The following is an 18,775-nucleotide window of genomic DNA, read 5'->3' on the forward strand; positions in this document are numbered from 1 at the left end:
CAGGCAATAAAAGTGCACACAAATTAACTAACGCCATGAAAAAGATGGATCTCCCATGGCTGGTCATGCTCATCTTCAGACCAATATGGGAAGTGCTGAAACTGATACTCCAGAGGATAAGGAGAGCAGGCAGACAACATCCACAATTATGGGCAAGCTGAATCTCTTCTTCTCCATATCTAATCTCCATGACATTGCATATCATATTCTTCCATAATGAAGGATAACAACTTTTCTTGTAGTTAAGAGCTTTCAAGACTTGAGCAACAGGGATATTTTTGGCAGGGGAAGACTGAATTGCACAGATTGTCTTCACTATGTCTGGCTAAAGCCCATTTCTCTTTTATGAGCACTTAGGTAATCAGGTACCATGATGAAGGTAAAAATACATCCAGAGATAGACAGGCAGACAGGGGGATTCAGGGAAAGATTTTCCAAATTAATAGCACTGATAAAAACACCACTACATCAAAGAGATTTTTTTTTCTTAAAGAAAAAATAAAATAAAATAAAAAATAAATGACTCCTTGGACCAGATTGTGATCTCAGATGTAGATCTGGAGTAACCCCACTTAAGCCATTGGAGTAATTGTGGATTTACATCAGTGAACAATAATACACAACAAAATGTGGCAAAGTGCTCGTGTTTTCTTTACTCACATAGCACTTTCTCAAAGGCTGTGATGGCATCTTCTGTGATGCAAGTGCCAAAAGATGTTTTTGCTTGAAAAGTTCCCATTTAGTTTACTTTTCGTCTTCTGAAACAGAATGAAGCAATGTTAATAGCAGCTCCATTCAAAAGAAAAATATATTTGCCAAGCAAAAACACCGACAGAATCAATAGGTGAGACATTTTAAGAGCACAAGGCAAACAATGGAATGTAAAACTTAAAAATGGTATAAAATAATTTGATCTTCTAATCTTGGTCCCATCTGTATAGGGTTGGCTCTTTGAGTCCTCCTTCTCCATTCTAGTCTGATTTGAAGCAGTTCCTCAGAAAATCTGTGCCTAGTCAAATCCTTTTGCATGACATCCATCCATCAAATTATAGGTTTTCCAACAGCTTTCTTACCCTCCATTTCTAAGTTTGACACCTGTTTCCTATATATTCTTCCAACACTCATTCCAAATGTCCAAACCATATAAGATTCCCTCAGCTTTTCTATAATTAGCACCATCTTCACACTTCCCCAAATTGGTTTGTTCCAAATGTGATTCATAGTTGTAACTCCAAGTACCCAAGTATTTTAACATTAATTTCCACTTTATTCTAGATCTGATACCATCTCTTTCTCAGTGCTCAGCATTTGGAGCCATACAAAAGTACAGGGCTAATTAATGTCTTCTAGATATTACTTTTCGATTGATCACTTTGCTCACTTCTCTCCATTTAGTCTATGCTTTTCCTGAACTGCTTATAAGTTTGTTGTTATCCTTCACTATCAAGCCTGAGCATTTGAATTTCTATATCTTTGGTAGTGGCTGCCCACAGACTTATCCTGAAGAAAGACGAGAAGACTGTATCATTGCATCTACAGACCATATTCTCTTTTCCTCCCCTGCTGATTTGCATGCTATTTCTTTCAAGTACATATATCCATCTCTCTAAATCTTCTTCCACTTCCTCTTTGCTCTCCACCATGAGCTCTACATCATCTGCAAAAGCATGCATTGGAGTGATACTCTGGATGTTTTGTGTAAGTGCATCAAGTACCAATGTGAACAAAGGGTGACTTAGTGTTGAGCCTTGATGTACTCTAACTCTTATAGAAACTTTTCAGTTTCTCCACATGGCCTTCTGACAGCAGTAACAGCACCCTTGTACATGACTTGGATGAGCCTGATATAGTCTTCAGGTATCTCTTTCATTCTCATACCCCACTAGACAAGTTCTCTTGAAACGCTGTTATAAGCCTTCTCAAGATTGATGAATACTATATACAGGGTTGTCCTCTTTTTGCTGTATTTTTTCACAAGCAATCTTAATGCAGATATAGCATCCACTGCTGGCTTGCCTGGCATGAACCCTAAATGATTGCCAACAATCTTTACTTCTCTTTGTAGTTTCTTATCAATAACTTTGTCCCAGATTTTCAGTGTGTGGCTCATGGATTTAATGATACGGTAGTTATCATATCCTTATATTTCTCCTTTCCCTTAAATATTAGTACAAATTTGCTCTCTCTCAACCTTCATGACAAAATTAAACAGTTCTGTCACTATGTGCATGCCTACTTGCCCCAGGCACTTCCATACTTCTGCTGGTATGCCATCAGGGCCCAGAGCTTTATTTTTCCATGTTCCTTAATACTTCTGCAATTTTTTATAGGATTGGTGCCACCAGACTCTCCTTTGGTTTTATCGTATGGCATGGTTCTCTTGGACTCTGTTCATTCAGAAACCTTTCAAAGTAATTTTTTCCTCATTCCTGTAGCTGATTCTCATGGATTAAAGATGGAAGTAGAAATATGTTAATGACTTTGGCAGGATCAATGTCTTTAATTGTCTTATTTCAGTTCTTTACCAGTTTCACCCTTCATTTCAAGACAGGCAGCATGTGACACTGGCAGACCAAGTGCCAGCTCTTAGCAAGACTGCAGGCATTAGCCAGACCAATTCACCTGTGTGTTAGTTTTGCTCAAATTAGGCAATAGTCTTAAGAATATATTTAGTGTTTAGACTCCATTAAATGCTTGTACATTGCTGCATGCATTAATCTCACTTGTAATGGCTATATTTCATACTATGAGAAAAATGAGCTTTGTTTTATAGCTTTGAACAATTTATTTGAACTTGTGAACCCAGGCACAGGAATTGTTACCCTCTCCTGCCCATCCAGGAGGACTATCAAAATTTAAATAGGCCATTATAAGACAAAAGTTTGTTTACTGCCCCATCTATCCAAGGAGAAGGCCTTATCCCATTACTTTGAATGCTGAAAGAAGGAAATAAAAAGATGTAAAGAATTTTCATCTCTTTACTGTTTGCTTTCTCTGGCCTTGTGAGAGTCAAACTGAAGCCAGAGATCCCCGGGGCTTATCTCCTGGATCCACCCTTAAAGACACTGAGTTGACAGATATGTACAACTCTCACTCAGGCTTTAAATGGTAACTCATTTGTGTGTATATGTTTTCTTGCTTTAACTTGTAAATAACTCTCTTATTTCTCTTTCCTAGTTAATAAACCTTTAGATAGTTTATTACTAGGATTGGCTATAGGCATCATATTTGGTGTAAGATCTAGGGTAACAATTGACCTTAGGTAAACTATGGGTCTCTTGGGCCAGGGTGCAACATGAATAGTGTGTGATTTTTGGTGTAACTGACCATTTATCACTAATTCCAATTTGTCTGGGTGGCAAGATAGATGGGAGAGTCTAAGGGAACTGTCTGTGACTCCATGGTAAGATGCTAACAGTGATGCAGGAGTTCAGATTTGTTACTGGCTTGTTAAAATCTAATTATGGAACATACCACCAGTTTGAGGTGTCTGCCCTGAGCTAGGCACACATGGTTGTGAGCCACTCCAGACAGAGTGCTAGGCATATAAACCTTCCATTGTTTTATCCTTAGCAGGTACCACCTCTTTCTTCACTATCTTTTTGGCTTTTTTATATTCCTGAGAATCCTGCTGTTGTAGTGTCACTTGCCAAAGTTTAACACACTTCTGCTTCACGGCCTATCAAACTTTCTCATGCTACCACCAAATCTCATTGGGGAAAGAAGTCTCTTGCTTTTGTATACTCAAACAGGCTCTTTGTACATTCTTAAATTTTGCTTTCAATATGATTTTTTTTTGTAACTGTTCTCTAGCATTTTTGTTTTAAACTCCTTGCTAATGTTGTTAATCTTTTACTATTTGATTTTTCTGTACTGCTTTGGACCATTTTCTTATTTATAGTCAAGAACCAGCATTTTGCATTGAGTTGCAGGGTTTACTCTGGGATAACCTTACAGTTTTTTTGGATAAACTGAGCTGAAGAATACCAGGAAGCAACCTATCTGGCTCTCATACTACCACTCTTATACTTAATATATTACTAAGAATGAAGAGCATTTGATTAACTACCACCAAATGATATGTCTGGGCATATAAATATAGTTTCTACTTCCTTGTTCCTATGTCCATATCCATGGCTACAACATTACTTTTTGATCTGACTGCCTTTGTAAAGAGCTTTCCATTTTATGGCTGCAAAATACTATAGAGGAGCTAGGTATTATTATTACTAATCGTGCTGAGTCAGAAAGAGACCAAGACAGAGTGGAATTACCTGCAAATAAGGCTCTTCCTTCACTAATTATTCTTTTTTTAAACTCATTTCCAGAGGAATCCTTAGTTTCAGTGTCATTCAAAATGCAGCCACTAAGCCAAATACTGCACTCACCCCCATGAGCAGTTAATGTACTGAGGTTGGGTTGGGCATAAGTCATTACAGTATTTGGCCCAAAAGTTTAAGCTATATTACTGTAGTGCTATAGCAACATACATAAGCATTGTCTCAAAAGAGGAGGATATACCAAGTAAGTTGGAAGGGATTTTATGGTATTGATTAAGCTGCTTTCTAATGAGCAGTGACTGTGCTGTGGACATAATACACATACTATATTTTGCTCATTATTTTTCAGTATTTCATCTGTTGGGCTGCAGTGTTTGTTTGTGGTCTGGCTAGATTCCAGTTGATAAAAAAAAAAGTGTCCTATTTTACTCCATCCACTCTATCTCCCTGTCAGCTCATCAGCTTTGTTTTCTATCTTTTTTCTTTTTGGTCTAATATGGTTCTAAGAACTGCTGGTGATGAGGCTTCTATCACTTTCTTTGGGATTTTAGTCCATAACCGTATTGATCTCACTGCAAGAGGGTTTTCCTTATTTTAAAACTTACATTTTTCCCTCCTTAATTTCACCTCATTGCTCCTGGAACATACATTTCCCTTCACAGGAACACACATGGGGGAGTAAAAGCTCTACAAGGTTCCCTCCTTCCCACCCCCGATGTTATGGCCAGGGCCTCCCCTCAGTCTCCCCCCATATGCCTCTCTTTCCCCGGGAGGAAATTCCACAGTTTGGAAGAGGTGTCTGTCAAAGTTAGTATTTGTCATCATTAATATTGCTAAGTAATCCCAACAAGTTTAGGGTGAAGATAATGTGTTCCTCTTGTCACTGTTCCATCCCTATGCACTGAGGTTGCATTATGCCCTACGGGTGGAACAGACCCTCAAAACGGGGGTGCATGAAGTTTATTACATCAGTTTAAATGTGTGAGGGGATGATTTGTGATTTAATTATTTTCCTCCTTGATGACAGTACAGTGGCAATTATAAAGGAGAGAGATGAGCAGCAGTATTTAAGGGATGATAATTATTCCAGAAACTGGCTCATAAACTGGATAATTTTCTTTTTGATTCTCATGACATTTGGTTTCATCTTTTTCCTCCCCGTGACTTTAGTGCCCCCCCCAAAAAAAAATGCCAGCTAAAGAGTCTTGCAGACTGAAGGCCAATTCCCTTGTACGCAAGGGCATTACTGGAAAAAAAAGCTGAAGTTCACCTTCAAAAGTGATTTTCACATGTATGATACTAATCTGCAGAAGCTCTGCATGTCTTTTCAGTACATTTCCAAAATGCAACATTAAAAAAAAATCCACAGATTTTCTTTAAATTGTTTATTTCATATGGTAGACATGATGATGAAGAAAGTTATTCTGACTTGGAAATGGAAAGAAGAAAAGCTGGAGTAGTTTAGATTTAGCAAATAAGAAATGGCATAGGGAAAAAAAGCTCTGTCTGTTTGCCTCAAATTTTATGAGACAATTCCCTGTCAGATGACTTATTTTTGCTGGAGCTCAGCAAATTTAATCTGGATCCAAATCTTGGAATGATTTGACATGAAATCAGTAAGTAACACAGAACACAAAGTGGCAAAATCAACACAGCTGATCAAATGACAAACTGTCAGGATCTGAAGTAAATAAAATAGTTTGATTTAAAATGAAACTAGATTGAGAATAAGGGATCCCATAGGCGGTGTGTGTGTGTCTTTCATTTGGGGAGGCTATGCCCAGGAGCGCCAGAAGCTCCCTAGAATTGGGTGGGGGGCAGCAACTCCAGGACTGTGGGCCTACCTCCCCACTCCTCCCCGAAGCCCCACCCCTGCTCCATCTCTACCCCTAAGGTCCTGCTCTTGCTCTGCCTCTTCCCGCACGGCTTCTTCACCAGAGGCCTTGCCTGCTACTTGCTCCCCCCGTCCCCCTCCCCACACCATCACTTCCCTCTAAGGCAGGAAAAAAGTAGGAGGGTATAGTGTGTGTGTGTAGGTGGGTTATGCAAGGGGTATAGTGTCTGTGTAGGGTTGGGGGATTGTGCACGAAGTATAACGTGGGGGTGTTGGGCGGGGGGTGAGTGTTAGGCAGTCACATAACCCCATAGTCTGTGATCCTCCCTTGTGCCCACCACCCATTTATTTCCCTGAAGAATCCAGTCTAGGGAAGTGCAGCCTGACCTCTGCTTATGGGAATTCAGTCATTCACCCCCTCTCTGCCACAGCCTGGAAGGCGCCTCTGGTGAGAGCTATGCTGGGCTGAGTGGGTGCTGCCCTGGAGTACAGAACAAAGGCTGCCATTCTGCACACCCTCTCACTAGGCGGTCTCTCCCCCTCACCCCGGCATTGCATGGTGGGAACAATCCACTGGGTTGTTGTGTTAGCACTGCCTGGGGGTGGTGGCTGATGCATTCCAAACACACCCAGTCCCCCTGTTCTGTGTGGCCCCCCAAAACATGGGGCTTCAGGAGGAGATGGAGAGGAGGTAGGAAGATGGGGACTGAGGGCAGAGCCTCGGGGGAAAAGGTGCAGTGGTAGCAGGGCCCTGTGACAGAGCAGGGGCAGAACATGGGTGGGACCAGAGCCCAGGTACTGATGCCTCTCTCCTTCATAATAAATATAAATACTCCTTCATAATACTAACAATACTGTGCACCATAATCTTAACTCTGTTCCATTTCCACTCTCCTGCATACATCACTTTACCAGATTATTTCCCACCACCACCACCACAAGTAGCAGTTTTGAATATTGGTTTAGTAGTTGGTTGTGTTGGGAAGGAGTAATTTGGTAAAGGATTGTGTGGAGAAAGAGCTAGTAAACGAGAGCTGGCATCCCCAGGAGGCAGAGTTAAGGCTGAGGTGCATGATCTATGGTGCATGTTAGGTGTGGTGATTATAAGGTCCGTATTTGTTGTCAGAGGACTGGAAATTATTAAGTATTAACTTTACAGTTCCTTGCTTTTGTCGGTTGTATCAATCATCTTGTCTATGGAGCAACCCCAATTGCTGCCTAAAAAAGTTTGTGGTTTAATTTCCTATTGTTAGGACCTGTTAGTAAATATTAACCCTTTCCCCCTCTTTTTCTTGTATATTAAATTCATTTGCATAGTAACTACTCCCCCAGAATCTTTTACAGTATTAGCAAAAGAATGTGTCTTAATTCTAAGGCACGGAGTGTTGGTTCTTAACTTGTGAGTGACCTTGAGAAATATGAAGAGTATCACATTTCAAAGAAAAATTTCAGACAAAGCCCAAATTCAAATAATTCCTATTAAAATTAGGAAGAGAAATCAAACAAAATCTACACAGAAAAACTAACCCTGTGAAATTTCACCCTGATTGGCTACCTACTTTTAGGGGAAAACAGAATTTTGAACCCCTGCTGAGAACATAAGCCTAGCTAAGAAATTGCTACCATGCACCTTCATAGTAAGGCTCAAAAATGAATAGATATCCTTTTTGTCCATCTCAGCCCTGAGCACCTGTTCTGAGCCCACTTCTACCTTAGGATAGCTGACTTGCCCCATTGAATAACCTTGGGATGCCAGATTTTCACCCTGTTACATCCATCTGCAGTAACAAAACACATTTAATGCAGATCATTAGTGTAGAGTATGAATAAACTCCAGATGGTGCAGATGTGAGAACTCCTCTGCAGAATTTGCAAATAATACATGCGAGAAGGTAGAGAAGTCTTGGTTTTGCCTTTTCACTAATGGAGCCAGAAAGCAGTATATGCAAATTACTCTGAAGAAGATAGGAACATTTCCACAACTCTCCTACCTCAACTATATAAGGAGCCAAAGAGCTTCAGTTCTCACAAACCTTTTAACTCTGGACATGACAGATTTAATCTGTGACAGTCACAAGGAGATCACATAACTGATGTAATTTAATTCCAATCCTTTGTCTCCTGAAACAAACCATAGTTACAGCCACAGGTATATTAACTACCTTCCTTTTCCCGTGTTCTCTCTTGGTCCATATTCCTTCCCTTTTTTATTTGCATTTTCTCTGTCTCATTTGACTTCTTGATGTTCAGAATGTTGCCTCCATCTGCCTTTCGTTTTCAGCTATGCTTCTCCTTACCCCATACACTCATTCCTTTCAGGCATTTCTGTTTTACATCTCTGAGCTACAGTTGTTTGACATCCCTAACACTGCCCACTAAGATGGACTGTAAAGTAGAAAAAAAAAATACCTCTGATAGCAAAGGTGGATCAGAGCACTTAATCTCTCAAAGGTAAAATGCTTGTGCAGGCTAAGATGCAGGCAGGAACTCTGCCTGTTTCTAGAAGACAAAATGTATTATGGAGTTATAAATATAGTTCTTTAGGGGGAATTGAGAGGCCAGTACCACATGTCACTGAACACTTCCTACATGGGTACTGAGTGTCCTCAGTGCCTATTAGCTTCAGAAGTTAAGGGGACTTTGTACCTCATAGGACTGGGCTGCTAGTGATTTCCACCTGGAATCTGCAAATACTCCCCTCATAAGATACTTTGAAGTCAGCAAGTGTTCTACTCAGGATTTACAAAATTAGATCACACAAGTAACCCAGACTTTATTTGGAGGTTTACAAGCAGAGATCTGAAATTTATAAAACTGTCTTTTAATATGAAGGGCAGCTGAAAATTTTATAGCAGAGAGCTTTATCATATTTATGGGGATTTCATTTTTATTATTTTTATTTTAAATCTTTATAATGTAGCTTACGTGTATCCCGTTTCTACTCAGATTGAAAACTCAATGGGCAAACGCCCATTGACTAAAACAGGAATAGAATTAGACACCATTGTGAAAAAAGTTACCAGTTTTTATTAGATGCAAATATCTCTTAATAGTTAAGTCCAACACTCTTCAGAAGCTGCCTGCATTAGATAATGCAAGTCTGCAATAGTCTTGTAGAAATTTCTCTCATTAAAATACCACCTCCTTTACCAGTAATAAATAATAAACACCACAAACCCATCTTTCAATGGAGTAAGAAAGATCTCAGTCACTGAAAAGTTGGATTCCAGTTTACTTTTGCAGCATGCCTTTAAAAAGAAAGCTGTTTGTACCTATGTTTTAATCTTCGTGAAGATCAAATGAAAATATTCATTTGGTTTTTTAACTTTACTTTTTTATTTCATGTTAAATATACTAATAAATATTTTAAAACACATACATAAACTCTGCCTGAAATTTAGAATCCCACTACAGATAAATGTCCACAGTCAATGTCTCAGACTCCAGCAACAGATGAAGATTATGATGCTTATCTATTCTTCAGACAAAAAACAAAATATAATTTATGAAGCACCACCTGCAGTGCAGTATAATATTAATGTCCAATGTTCTGGTTACCTGAGCTTTACAGAAGGTTATCATCAAATAGATATAGTTATTTAAATAACCTTTGGGTCTTTCAATCCATAAAAGCTTATTTTTGTCTCTGCTTACATAAATTATACAAATGTATTGTGAATCCATGGGACAACAATCTTTTCAGGTCAATCCACTCCTAATTACAGCTAATTAAAACATGCCAAAAAAAGGATAGAAACTTATCACTTCTCATTAAACCTTTAAAGACAGTGTTAATTAGATGTCAGACTCAGTAACTCACATAGTTGTTTGCTGCCAGTCTAAATTTAGTGAAAAAATAAAATGCATTTAGAGACATTGCTGCCAGATAGTAGACTGGCACTGCTGAATTAGAGGGGTTAAAAGCTGCAGCTACTACAAAAACCCCAAATCACATTCTATTAAGAGCCTATAGTTTATTTCCACACAATAAATTTACAAAAGTCAAGATTTATCTACAGTTGCCACACAATAGCATGTGAAATCCAACCATTATGGGTTAATGAAAAAGTATTTATATTTATATCATGGTAACACCTAGATGCCTTAATCAGGTAGAAATTCCATTGAGTTAATCAGTGCCAGTCCCAGCCTCAAATTGCTGACAGTCAAAGACCCCAATCCTGAAAGTGACTCCATGCCCACAAGGACCCCATTAAGTCAAATGACTTCAGTATAAGGTGCTGAGTAACTTATTGAATAAGGGACTTAATGAAAGATGTAAGAGGTAGGCGAAAAAACAAACCACCACAGTTAGGCAGAGGAAGTACACAAGATAACAATGTGACGTGTTCACAGCTAATCTATGTTAAAACAATTGGTAGCATTAATCACAACTGAACCATCTACCTAACCATGCCACCTTTCTGTATATGTCATAGCAGAGGTGAATTTTGAGGAGAATAAAAGTGTTTACTTTATGAGTACTGATGGAGAGTTCCCTCTCTACCTAAATAGGGTAGCGTAGGGAAAGTGCCAAAGTGTTCAATAGTACTATAACTAGATAAAATATTGTCTTTTAAATTGGTAGACTAATGCACAGCATCACATACTATAATCTCTGAAGCCCGAAGAGAATCAGTGTTTTCTGAGATTTCTCTGAACTGGATTGGGAAAGATTTAAAAATAGCCAGCAGACTAACTCAGGGAAGAAGCCGGGGATCCATCCCCCTCTCTGGTGGTTTTTGAACCTTGCCTCAAAGCTCTCATCAAAACCTTCTCTGAATATGTCCACTGCCTTGTCTGTTTTCCACAATAATTGCCCTCTGAATAAAAAGACTTGTCTCTTACACTTTAGTAATGTCTTGTTCTCCTTTAGCTTCAGTTTGTGCTTTCACCGTCAAGACAGTTTAATCTATAATAATTTTCCCTCTTTGGGGTGGATTTAGTCCAAGAGACCTAAAGCCTATCCTGAAGCCCTGTCTAATGGGAGTAGTTCCCTTACTTCACAGGTCTATCCAAGTGAGTAAGGGCTACAGGCTGAGACCTTAGAAATCTCTGTGTTCTCAAAGAGATGGTAAAGCATAGCAGTGGCAGGGCAATATTCCTGAGTATACCTGGAAAGTTTGGGGTGGGGGTCATGCCTTTATGCTTCTTGAAATATGTTTGTGGTACCATCAAGAGCAACCCTGTTGTTAACTAATCAGTTGAAGTAGTAGGATGGACTGATCCTTTGCCCTCAACAAGACTTGGCAAAGTGGCAGCTACTTATAGACTCATAGACTCATAGGTCAGAAGGGACCAATATGATCATCTAGTCTGACCTCCTGCACAAGGCAGGCCACAGAACCCTACCCATCCACTTTTATACAACCCCTAATCCAGGACTGAGTTATTGAAATCCTCAAAACTGGTTTGAAGACCTCAAACTGCAGAGAATCCACCAGCAAGCGACCCATGCCCCACGCTGCAGAGGAAGGCGAAAAACCTCCAGGGCCCCTGCCAATCCGCCCTGGAGGAAAATTCCTTCCCGACCCCAAATATGGCGATCAGCTAAACCCTGAGCACGTGGGCAAGACTCATCAGCCAGCACCCAAGAAGGAATTCTCTGCAGTAACTCAGTTCCCATCCCATCCAACATCTCCCCGCAGACCACTGAGCAGACTTATCTGATGATAATCCAAGATCAATTGCCCAAATTAAACTATCCTATCATAACATCCCCTCCATATACTTATCAAGCTTAGTCTTGAAGCCAGATAAGTCTTTTGCCCCCACTACTTCCCTCGGAAGGCTGTTCCAGAACTTCACTCCCCTAATGGTTAGAAACCTTCGTCTAATTTCAAGTCTAAACTTCCTAATATCCGGTTTGTACCCATTCGTCCTCGTGCCTACATTAGAACTAAACTTAAATAATTCCTCTCCCTCCCTAACGTTAACCCCCCTGATATATTTATATAGAGCAAGCATATCCCCCCTCAGCCTTCTTTTGGCCAGGCTAAACAAGCCAAGCTCTTTGAGTCTCCTTTCATAAGGCAGGTTTTCCATTCCTCGGATCATCCTAGTAGCCCGTCTCTGGACCTGTTCCAGTTTGAATTCATCCTTCTTGAACATGGGACACCAGAACTGCACATAATATTCCAGATGGGGTCTCATCAGCGCCTTATATAACGGTACTAACACCTCCTTATCCTTGCTGGAAATACCTCGCCTAATGCATCCTAAAATCGCATTTGCTTTTTTAACAGCCATATCACATTGGCGGCTCATAGTCATCCTGCTATCGATCAATACCCCAAGGTCCTTCTCCTCCTCCGTCGCTTCCAACTGATGCGTCCCCAACGTATATCTAAAATTCTTATTATTAATCCCTAAGTGCATGACCTTGCACTTTTCACTATTGTATTTCATCCTATTACTCTTACTCCAGTTTACAAGGTGGTCCAGATCTTCCTGAATAGTATCCCTGTCCTTCTCCATGTTAGCAATACCCCCCAACTTTGTGTCATCTGCAAACTTTATTAGCACATTCCCGCTCTTTGTGCCAAGGTCAGTAATAAAAAGGTTAAATAAGATCGGTCCCAAAACCGATCCTTGAGGGACTCCACTAGTAACCTCCTTCCAGCGTGACAGTTCACCCTTCAATACGATCCGCTGGAGTCTCCCCTTTAACCAGTTCCTTATCCACCTTACAACTTTCATGTTCATCCCCATCTTTTCCAATTTAACTAACAGTTCCCCATGCGGAACCGTGTCAAACGCTTTACTGAAATAGAGGTAAATTAGATCTACCGCATTTCCTTTATCTAAGTAATCTGTCACCTTCTCAAAGAAGGAGATCAGATATTTCTCAAACAAATCTGATCACGGAACAAAACAAAAACCCACCAAAACAGAAAAGATTTGTTGTATTAATTTGAAGGTTTACATGTGATTTTTTCTGGAAAATTAACATTATTGATCTTCCTAAATATTCTTTTACATCCTCTGATAATTATGGACATTCATTCAATGGCCATTATGCTCCATTTCACATGTACCTTTGGAGAGAGACTCAGCTTGGGTATTCAACCTTGACAAATGGGGGGAGGGGTGTAGGAATGCTGTCTCTTGGCTATTTTGCTACCATCACCTCCCATCCCATCCTCAAAAGCCCTGTTTTTGTCTGGGCTTGATAGAGGAAAGTCTCAGTCAGGAATGGTTGTCTGATCTTCAGATTTCAAGTCCAAGCATAAAATTTCTGTGCACACTGTGGAGTCTGTCTCCTTCGTAAGGTTGCTGAGGAGGAAACTGTGGTTGGAGGGACACTCCAGCAGCATTGTTCCTTCAGGAGCCATGCTGTCCATGAGAAACAAGGAATGGTAGGTGGCTAACAGTGCAGGTGGATCTTGGAGGTTTGAGGGAGTGACACTTCTTCAGGGTGGGTAGCAAATCTAATGCACCTGATAGTGATCAGGAAACAGTGTGGAAAACTCTGATTTTTCCACTCTCTGATATGGTTTGTTCCTATGTAGAAGAGCATTGGCCCTATGTATAGCCACAACAAATGAAAGAAAAAGAGGGGAAGTGCCTCTAAACAGGCTACTAGAAATCACTGAAGGTACCACTTGAAAAAGAGCCGACAATCTAACCAATTACACAAGTCTGTGCATAGAGATATCAGGGATTTTACTCACTCTATTCCTCCTAGATACATTCTCTGAATATGTATTTTTTTTCCTATTCCCATGCAGTTTTGTACCATATACAGATATTAGCTAGGGAAAAAATTACTTGTCAATGATCTTTGGAACCCTAAAAGACTAATTTTTTTCAGGTTCTGAGGTTTTGCTTCCAATCATTCACAAAATCAGTTCATAGCACAGTCAATGTTATAAGACTACAGTCAACAAGAATGATAAAAGGTATTTACTCATCACTATCCCCACTTAAACCAAGCAACTAATAAGGAACACCAAGAAAACACACCAGAGCTATTCCAGAGCTAAGTGTTTCACTAGGTTAAGCTGTTTTGGAAGACTTTTTGAATATATTTAAAAAATCCAGTGCGTTAACTTGATACTGTAATTGGATTCACATGGGCAGCCCTTTGTGCCTGGGAATTTTATACAAGATGCCTCCACACTCACACAGTGGACTGCACAGTTGCAGAATCGGGGCTAAAGACACTTGCTTAAATAAAATAGGAAGGGATGTGTGGAGTAGAAGCATCTATTGACTGTTTTTAAATAATGGCTAAAAATGAATTATTTGTTTCCAGTTCACAGATCAAGATGAAAACACTATATACTAATATTATGGCTGTAGTAAATATCTCCACCCTGAAAGTAACAAACATGCCAGATTACATTAAGTAGCTACCTTGGAGTTCTCTCTGCTACCTTTTATATCCCAAATGCTAGCCAAAGCAAATGGGAACAGCCAAGGAATGCAAGAACAGAACCTTTTGGTGACAAAAAAGTCCTCTCCTCTGTTGATTTATTGACTTTCTAGTTTTGTCGGACAAAAATGATCTTTACTGACTTCTGTGAAATTTCACAAAATTTCTTTTTTAGATTGACTTGAAACACTATTTTAAGAAAAAAGAGTTTATTTTTTACACAGCCTACCCATCACTACTCCACATAAAACAAACCCTCCTCCCACTCTTGAACACATACCCTGAAAAACAAACAAACATTCTTTTTTATCCCTAATGGGACCTTACACTTGGATCCTTAGGCTCCAATCCTGCAAACAATAAGGTACATGCTTAAGTTTACTCACAGGAGTAAATTTAAGAATGTATTTAATTATTTGAAAGAGGGGAACTTGTTCTATACCTTGATAAAACTGTAATGAAACCACCCTTGTGCTGAGGCATATTGAAAATGTAGACTCAGAAACAGTTCTGACTGACTCGGGTATATTTCAAATAGGTGTGAATATTGCAGTAGATCTCTACCACCATTTCAGAAAGTGCATAGAGCTCCCCACACATTGGAAAATATCAAAGCCTTTGCAGAAGTTCACAGACATAAAATGAGTTAGATTTGTCCCAAAAAATTATGAGTCCTTTGCCCGGTTGTAGGCCCAATAATTACACGTAAAAAGCATTATCACCTTTCCTTCCTACTGACCTTTTCCCTCTTCCCAGATGTAGATTTACAGCCACTGTTCATAGAAACAGCCAAACAAAATAATCCTATTTCATGTGTTTCTTTTAAAATGACTGTGACAGAGCAATCAGCTACTGGAAAATAAAGTCCAATTAATAAAAGGGATAATACAAAAAAGCATATCCTCATTTTCTTTGAAACCTGTATTAAAACTTTATAGGAAACCTGATAAGGAGAGAACACTTAAATCAAAGGGTACTCATTACAGAGCTTCTTTCTTCCTACTATAATAATACAAAGTAAACACTGGGCACTCTTACCTTTAAGGCGTATTTATTTACAGTTGGGGTTTCCTCCAAAGAAGGCAGCAGAACTTGTTGGTAGATACTATCATTAACTTTGTGAGTGAACACGTGACTACTTCTGAATTGTGGGTTTATACTGCATCACTTAGTGGTACATTCCCAATGAGATGGCTGGGAAAACTACAGACACCAGTGTGTTATTCTTTTGAGTTAGGTGTTTCTAAGTCATGTTGGCTGTGTTAGTGTATTCATTGGTGGCTGGTGTTGGTGACCCTATAGATGTGCTTAACTCTCCTGGCCAGAAGAAGTGAAAAAGGTAAACTATTTTTAGTGGTAAAAAACAAAAAATTGGGGACTATGGGATAAAATATTAGAGCACTAGATGGAGCTGATTGGTGGAAACTAAACACAGGTGGAGTCAAAGTCAAGAGCCTCTTAGGTCATCAGATCCTAAGTAAATCAGTTGTGGGTGGATTCAGGATAGCACTTTCAAATCACAGCCCCCTTGAGTTATTTGGAATGACTAATAATGATCTGTTACCTGGAATTTTGTAAATAGAACAATTCCAGTTTATAATGGATTTAAAATTAAAAGAGAAAAACACCCCTTATTTTTCTGTATATTAGGCTCTTGACTTATTTCTGTCCTTCCTCTCTTCACTAATTTAAGCAAGTCTGTGATCCACAAATTCTGTGCTGCAGCTGTATTATGACAGTGACTCATGCTCTTTTGAGTTGATCATAGCTGATGGCTTCAGCATGAGGCAATAGCAAAGCATCCACAGATGTAAGCTGCTGTTCTATTAAACCTCATTGAGACAATCAGATAAATTTGGAATATAAAATGAAAATTCAGCTGAGGATAAGCCTAATATGGATCCAATAGGACAAACTTGTATTTTGGATGTGAATGTATTGGGACTTCACCACTGCAATTAACAGTTCAACTAAGAGTCACACAACTCTAATAAAGCCAATTAATTTGCCTCTGAAATAGTAAAACTGGAGCTAAATTCTTCTTTCATTTACAGTTGTGTAACCCTGAAGTCAATGGACACAGTCCCCAAGTTAATGATTGTGCTCACTTGTGCGTGCACAAGAACATTAGCTAGATATGCTTCCTAGCACTCCCTTGAGTACCGTGGAAAGGTGAAGATTCCCATGACCTTCTCTCCTTGTGTTTTTTTTTTAAATACTATTCATTTAATGACTTTGTAGAAATATAATTCTAACAGTTTTTAACACACACTCTTCTGTTCAACCACAGGACAGAATTTTGCCCTAAGAGTTCACTAGATTCTATATTAGTCTTGTTATGTATTCTAAAAACATAGCATTGTTTGTTTCAGGGACACTGAAACATGCAATTAGTTATTTAAAGAATAATGCTTATAGTACTGTGAGCATGATGATCATGTAAAATGTACAATGCTTGTAGCAAGTTACTAAAATAAGATTTGTTGTATACATCCATCCTTACCAGAAACTGTGTGCTAAAAAACAAACAAAAGATGTTTTCAGAGTAACTCTGAGTAGAATAATAATCTAATGTGCACACCAACACTACTATACATTCTTTACTCAAGACAAAGTAGGGTGAAGGGCACAAGATTAGGCTTCTTAATTTTATAGTGATTTAATCTTTAACATCAATTAAAGACAAGCATTTTTTAAAACAGTGCAGTTATATATTAAATGTGATAACCATCTCAAACTATTCTGAGAAAACATGATTACTTTTGTAAGTGAGGATTGTCTGAACACAGTTTAGGAATAACTGCCTTCATCAGTCTAACCATCATTCTTATCTATGTATGGCTTCATGATGAAGCTTTAAAATATGTTTATTATATTTCAAACTCCAATCAGTAGGATATAAAGATTATAGAAAGCTTTTTTATTTTTCCATTCAAAAAGCATATAGCAGTACCTAGCCTTCTTAGTCCAAGGAAACTATGTAATGGATTTTGTGAGTTCTTTATTACACATATTTTCAGAACAGACAATTTATTCAAACATTTAACTTTTTGATCACCATACTCCAAAGCCTGCTTCTTCTCTATAAGTCAATGCAGAGCACTTTGAATTCATTTATACTGTTTTCATAGGTTACAATTCCCATTAGCTTATTTTACAGCTGTGAAGAGCTTTGTCTGAGTTCTCTGTGCTCCTCATTTGCAGAACAGCAAGTGGTAAGTAGGGTTAAAGACAGTACAAAGATTAAGAAGGATGGAGGGCAGAGAGAGAGAGAGAGACCTTTAGATTTAGTTAAAGGGGGTGAGTAGGGATCATGCTCAGGGTCATTTCTACAGAATGAAGATGGGGTGAAGGAGACAGTTGGAGGAAAGGAACTAGTCAAGATCATGTAGCAGGATTTTATTTTAAAAAAGAGGAACATAGGATGGAAGGTGTAAAGGAAGAATATAAACACTGAAGATATGAAGAAAGATATAATGAAGCTATAGCTGTAAAAGTGAAAGTAGGAAAAAATAGAGTGTTATGGTACTGTACTTTTTATTACTACATTTTATTTTAGAAAAAGCTCTTTTATAACAGTTTGAATCCATGGTTTTAATGGTGCCTGGTTATTTAGGAAAAAAAACAAATAAAAATTTTCTCACCGCCTGAGACATATTGTATGGGAGCATTCTTGTTCCTGTAAGCAATGCTGATAGGTTTGGTGCCTGATTTTGTTAGATCATAGAATATCAGGATTGGAAGAGACCTCAGGGCATCATCTAGTCCAACTCCCTGCTCAAAGCAGGATCAATCCCCAGACAGATTTTTGCCCCAGATCCCTAAAGGGCCCTCTCAGAACCTTGAGTTTAGGAGGCTAATATTCAAACCATTGAGCTATCCCACCCACCAATTTGCATGCCATCCTCGTGCAGGGGCCAGGCTAATCTTCTCTGTATCATTCCAATTTTAGTATATGTGCTGCCTAAGATGAGTCAGGCTAGGGGCATCATCACTTTTTTGCACGATTGCATGTGTGGGTGCAGGGACAGAGAGATGGGGCCAAAAACACAGGGAGGGAGGGAAGTAGCTAGACATCAAACAGCATTTTCTTTCCCCTGAGAAGTTGTTCATCTCCTCTAGAGAAGTTCCTTCATGCATATCTGCAACAAATGTCAGGATAAGGAATTACACAAAATTAGGAGATATTAGCAAGATCTACCCAGCTCTACATCCTTTTCAGCTAGGTGCATTAAGTTGCTGTAGTCCTGGGTCTTTTTGGCTGAGGATTAAGAAATAAGACCT

At 39.0% G+C, this 18,775-nt stretch overlaps 1 pseudogene; it reads right to left on the reverse strand.

Moving 5' to 3' along the window:
* Positions 1–18,358: 18,358 nt before the first annotated feature.
* Positions 18,359–18,471, reverse strand: LOC115652990 (annotated as a pseudogene).
* Between the last annotated feature and the right edge of the window lie 304 nt (positions 18,472–18,775).

This window comes from Gopherus evgoodei, chromosome 5 (assembly GCF_007399415.2).
Source record: "Gopherus evgoodei ecotype Sinaloan lineage chromosome 5, rGopEvg1_v1.p, whole genome shotgun sequence".
Lineage (NCBI taxonomy): Eukaryota > Metazoa > Chordata > Testudines > Testudinidae > Gopherus > Gopherus evgoodei.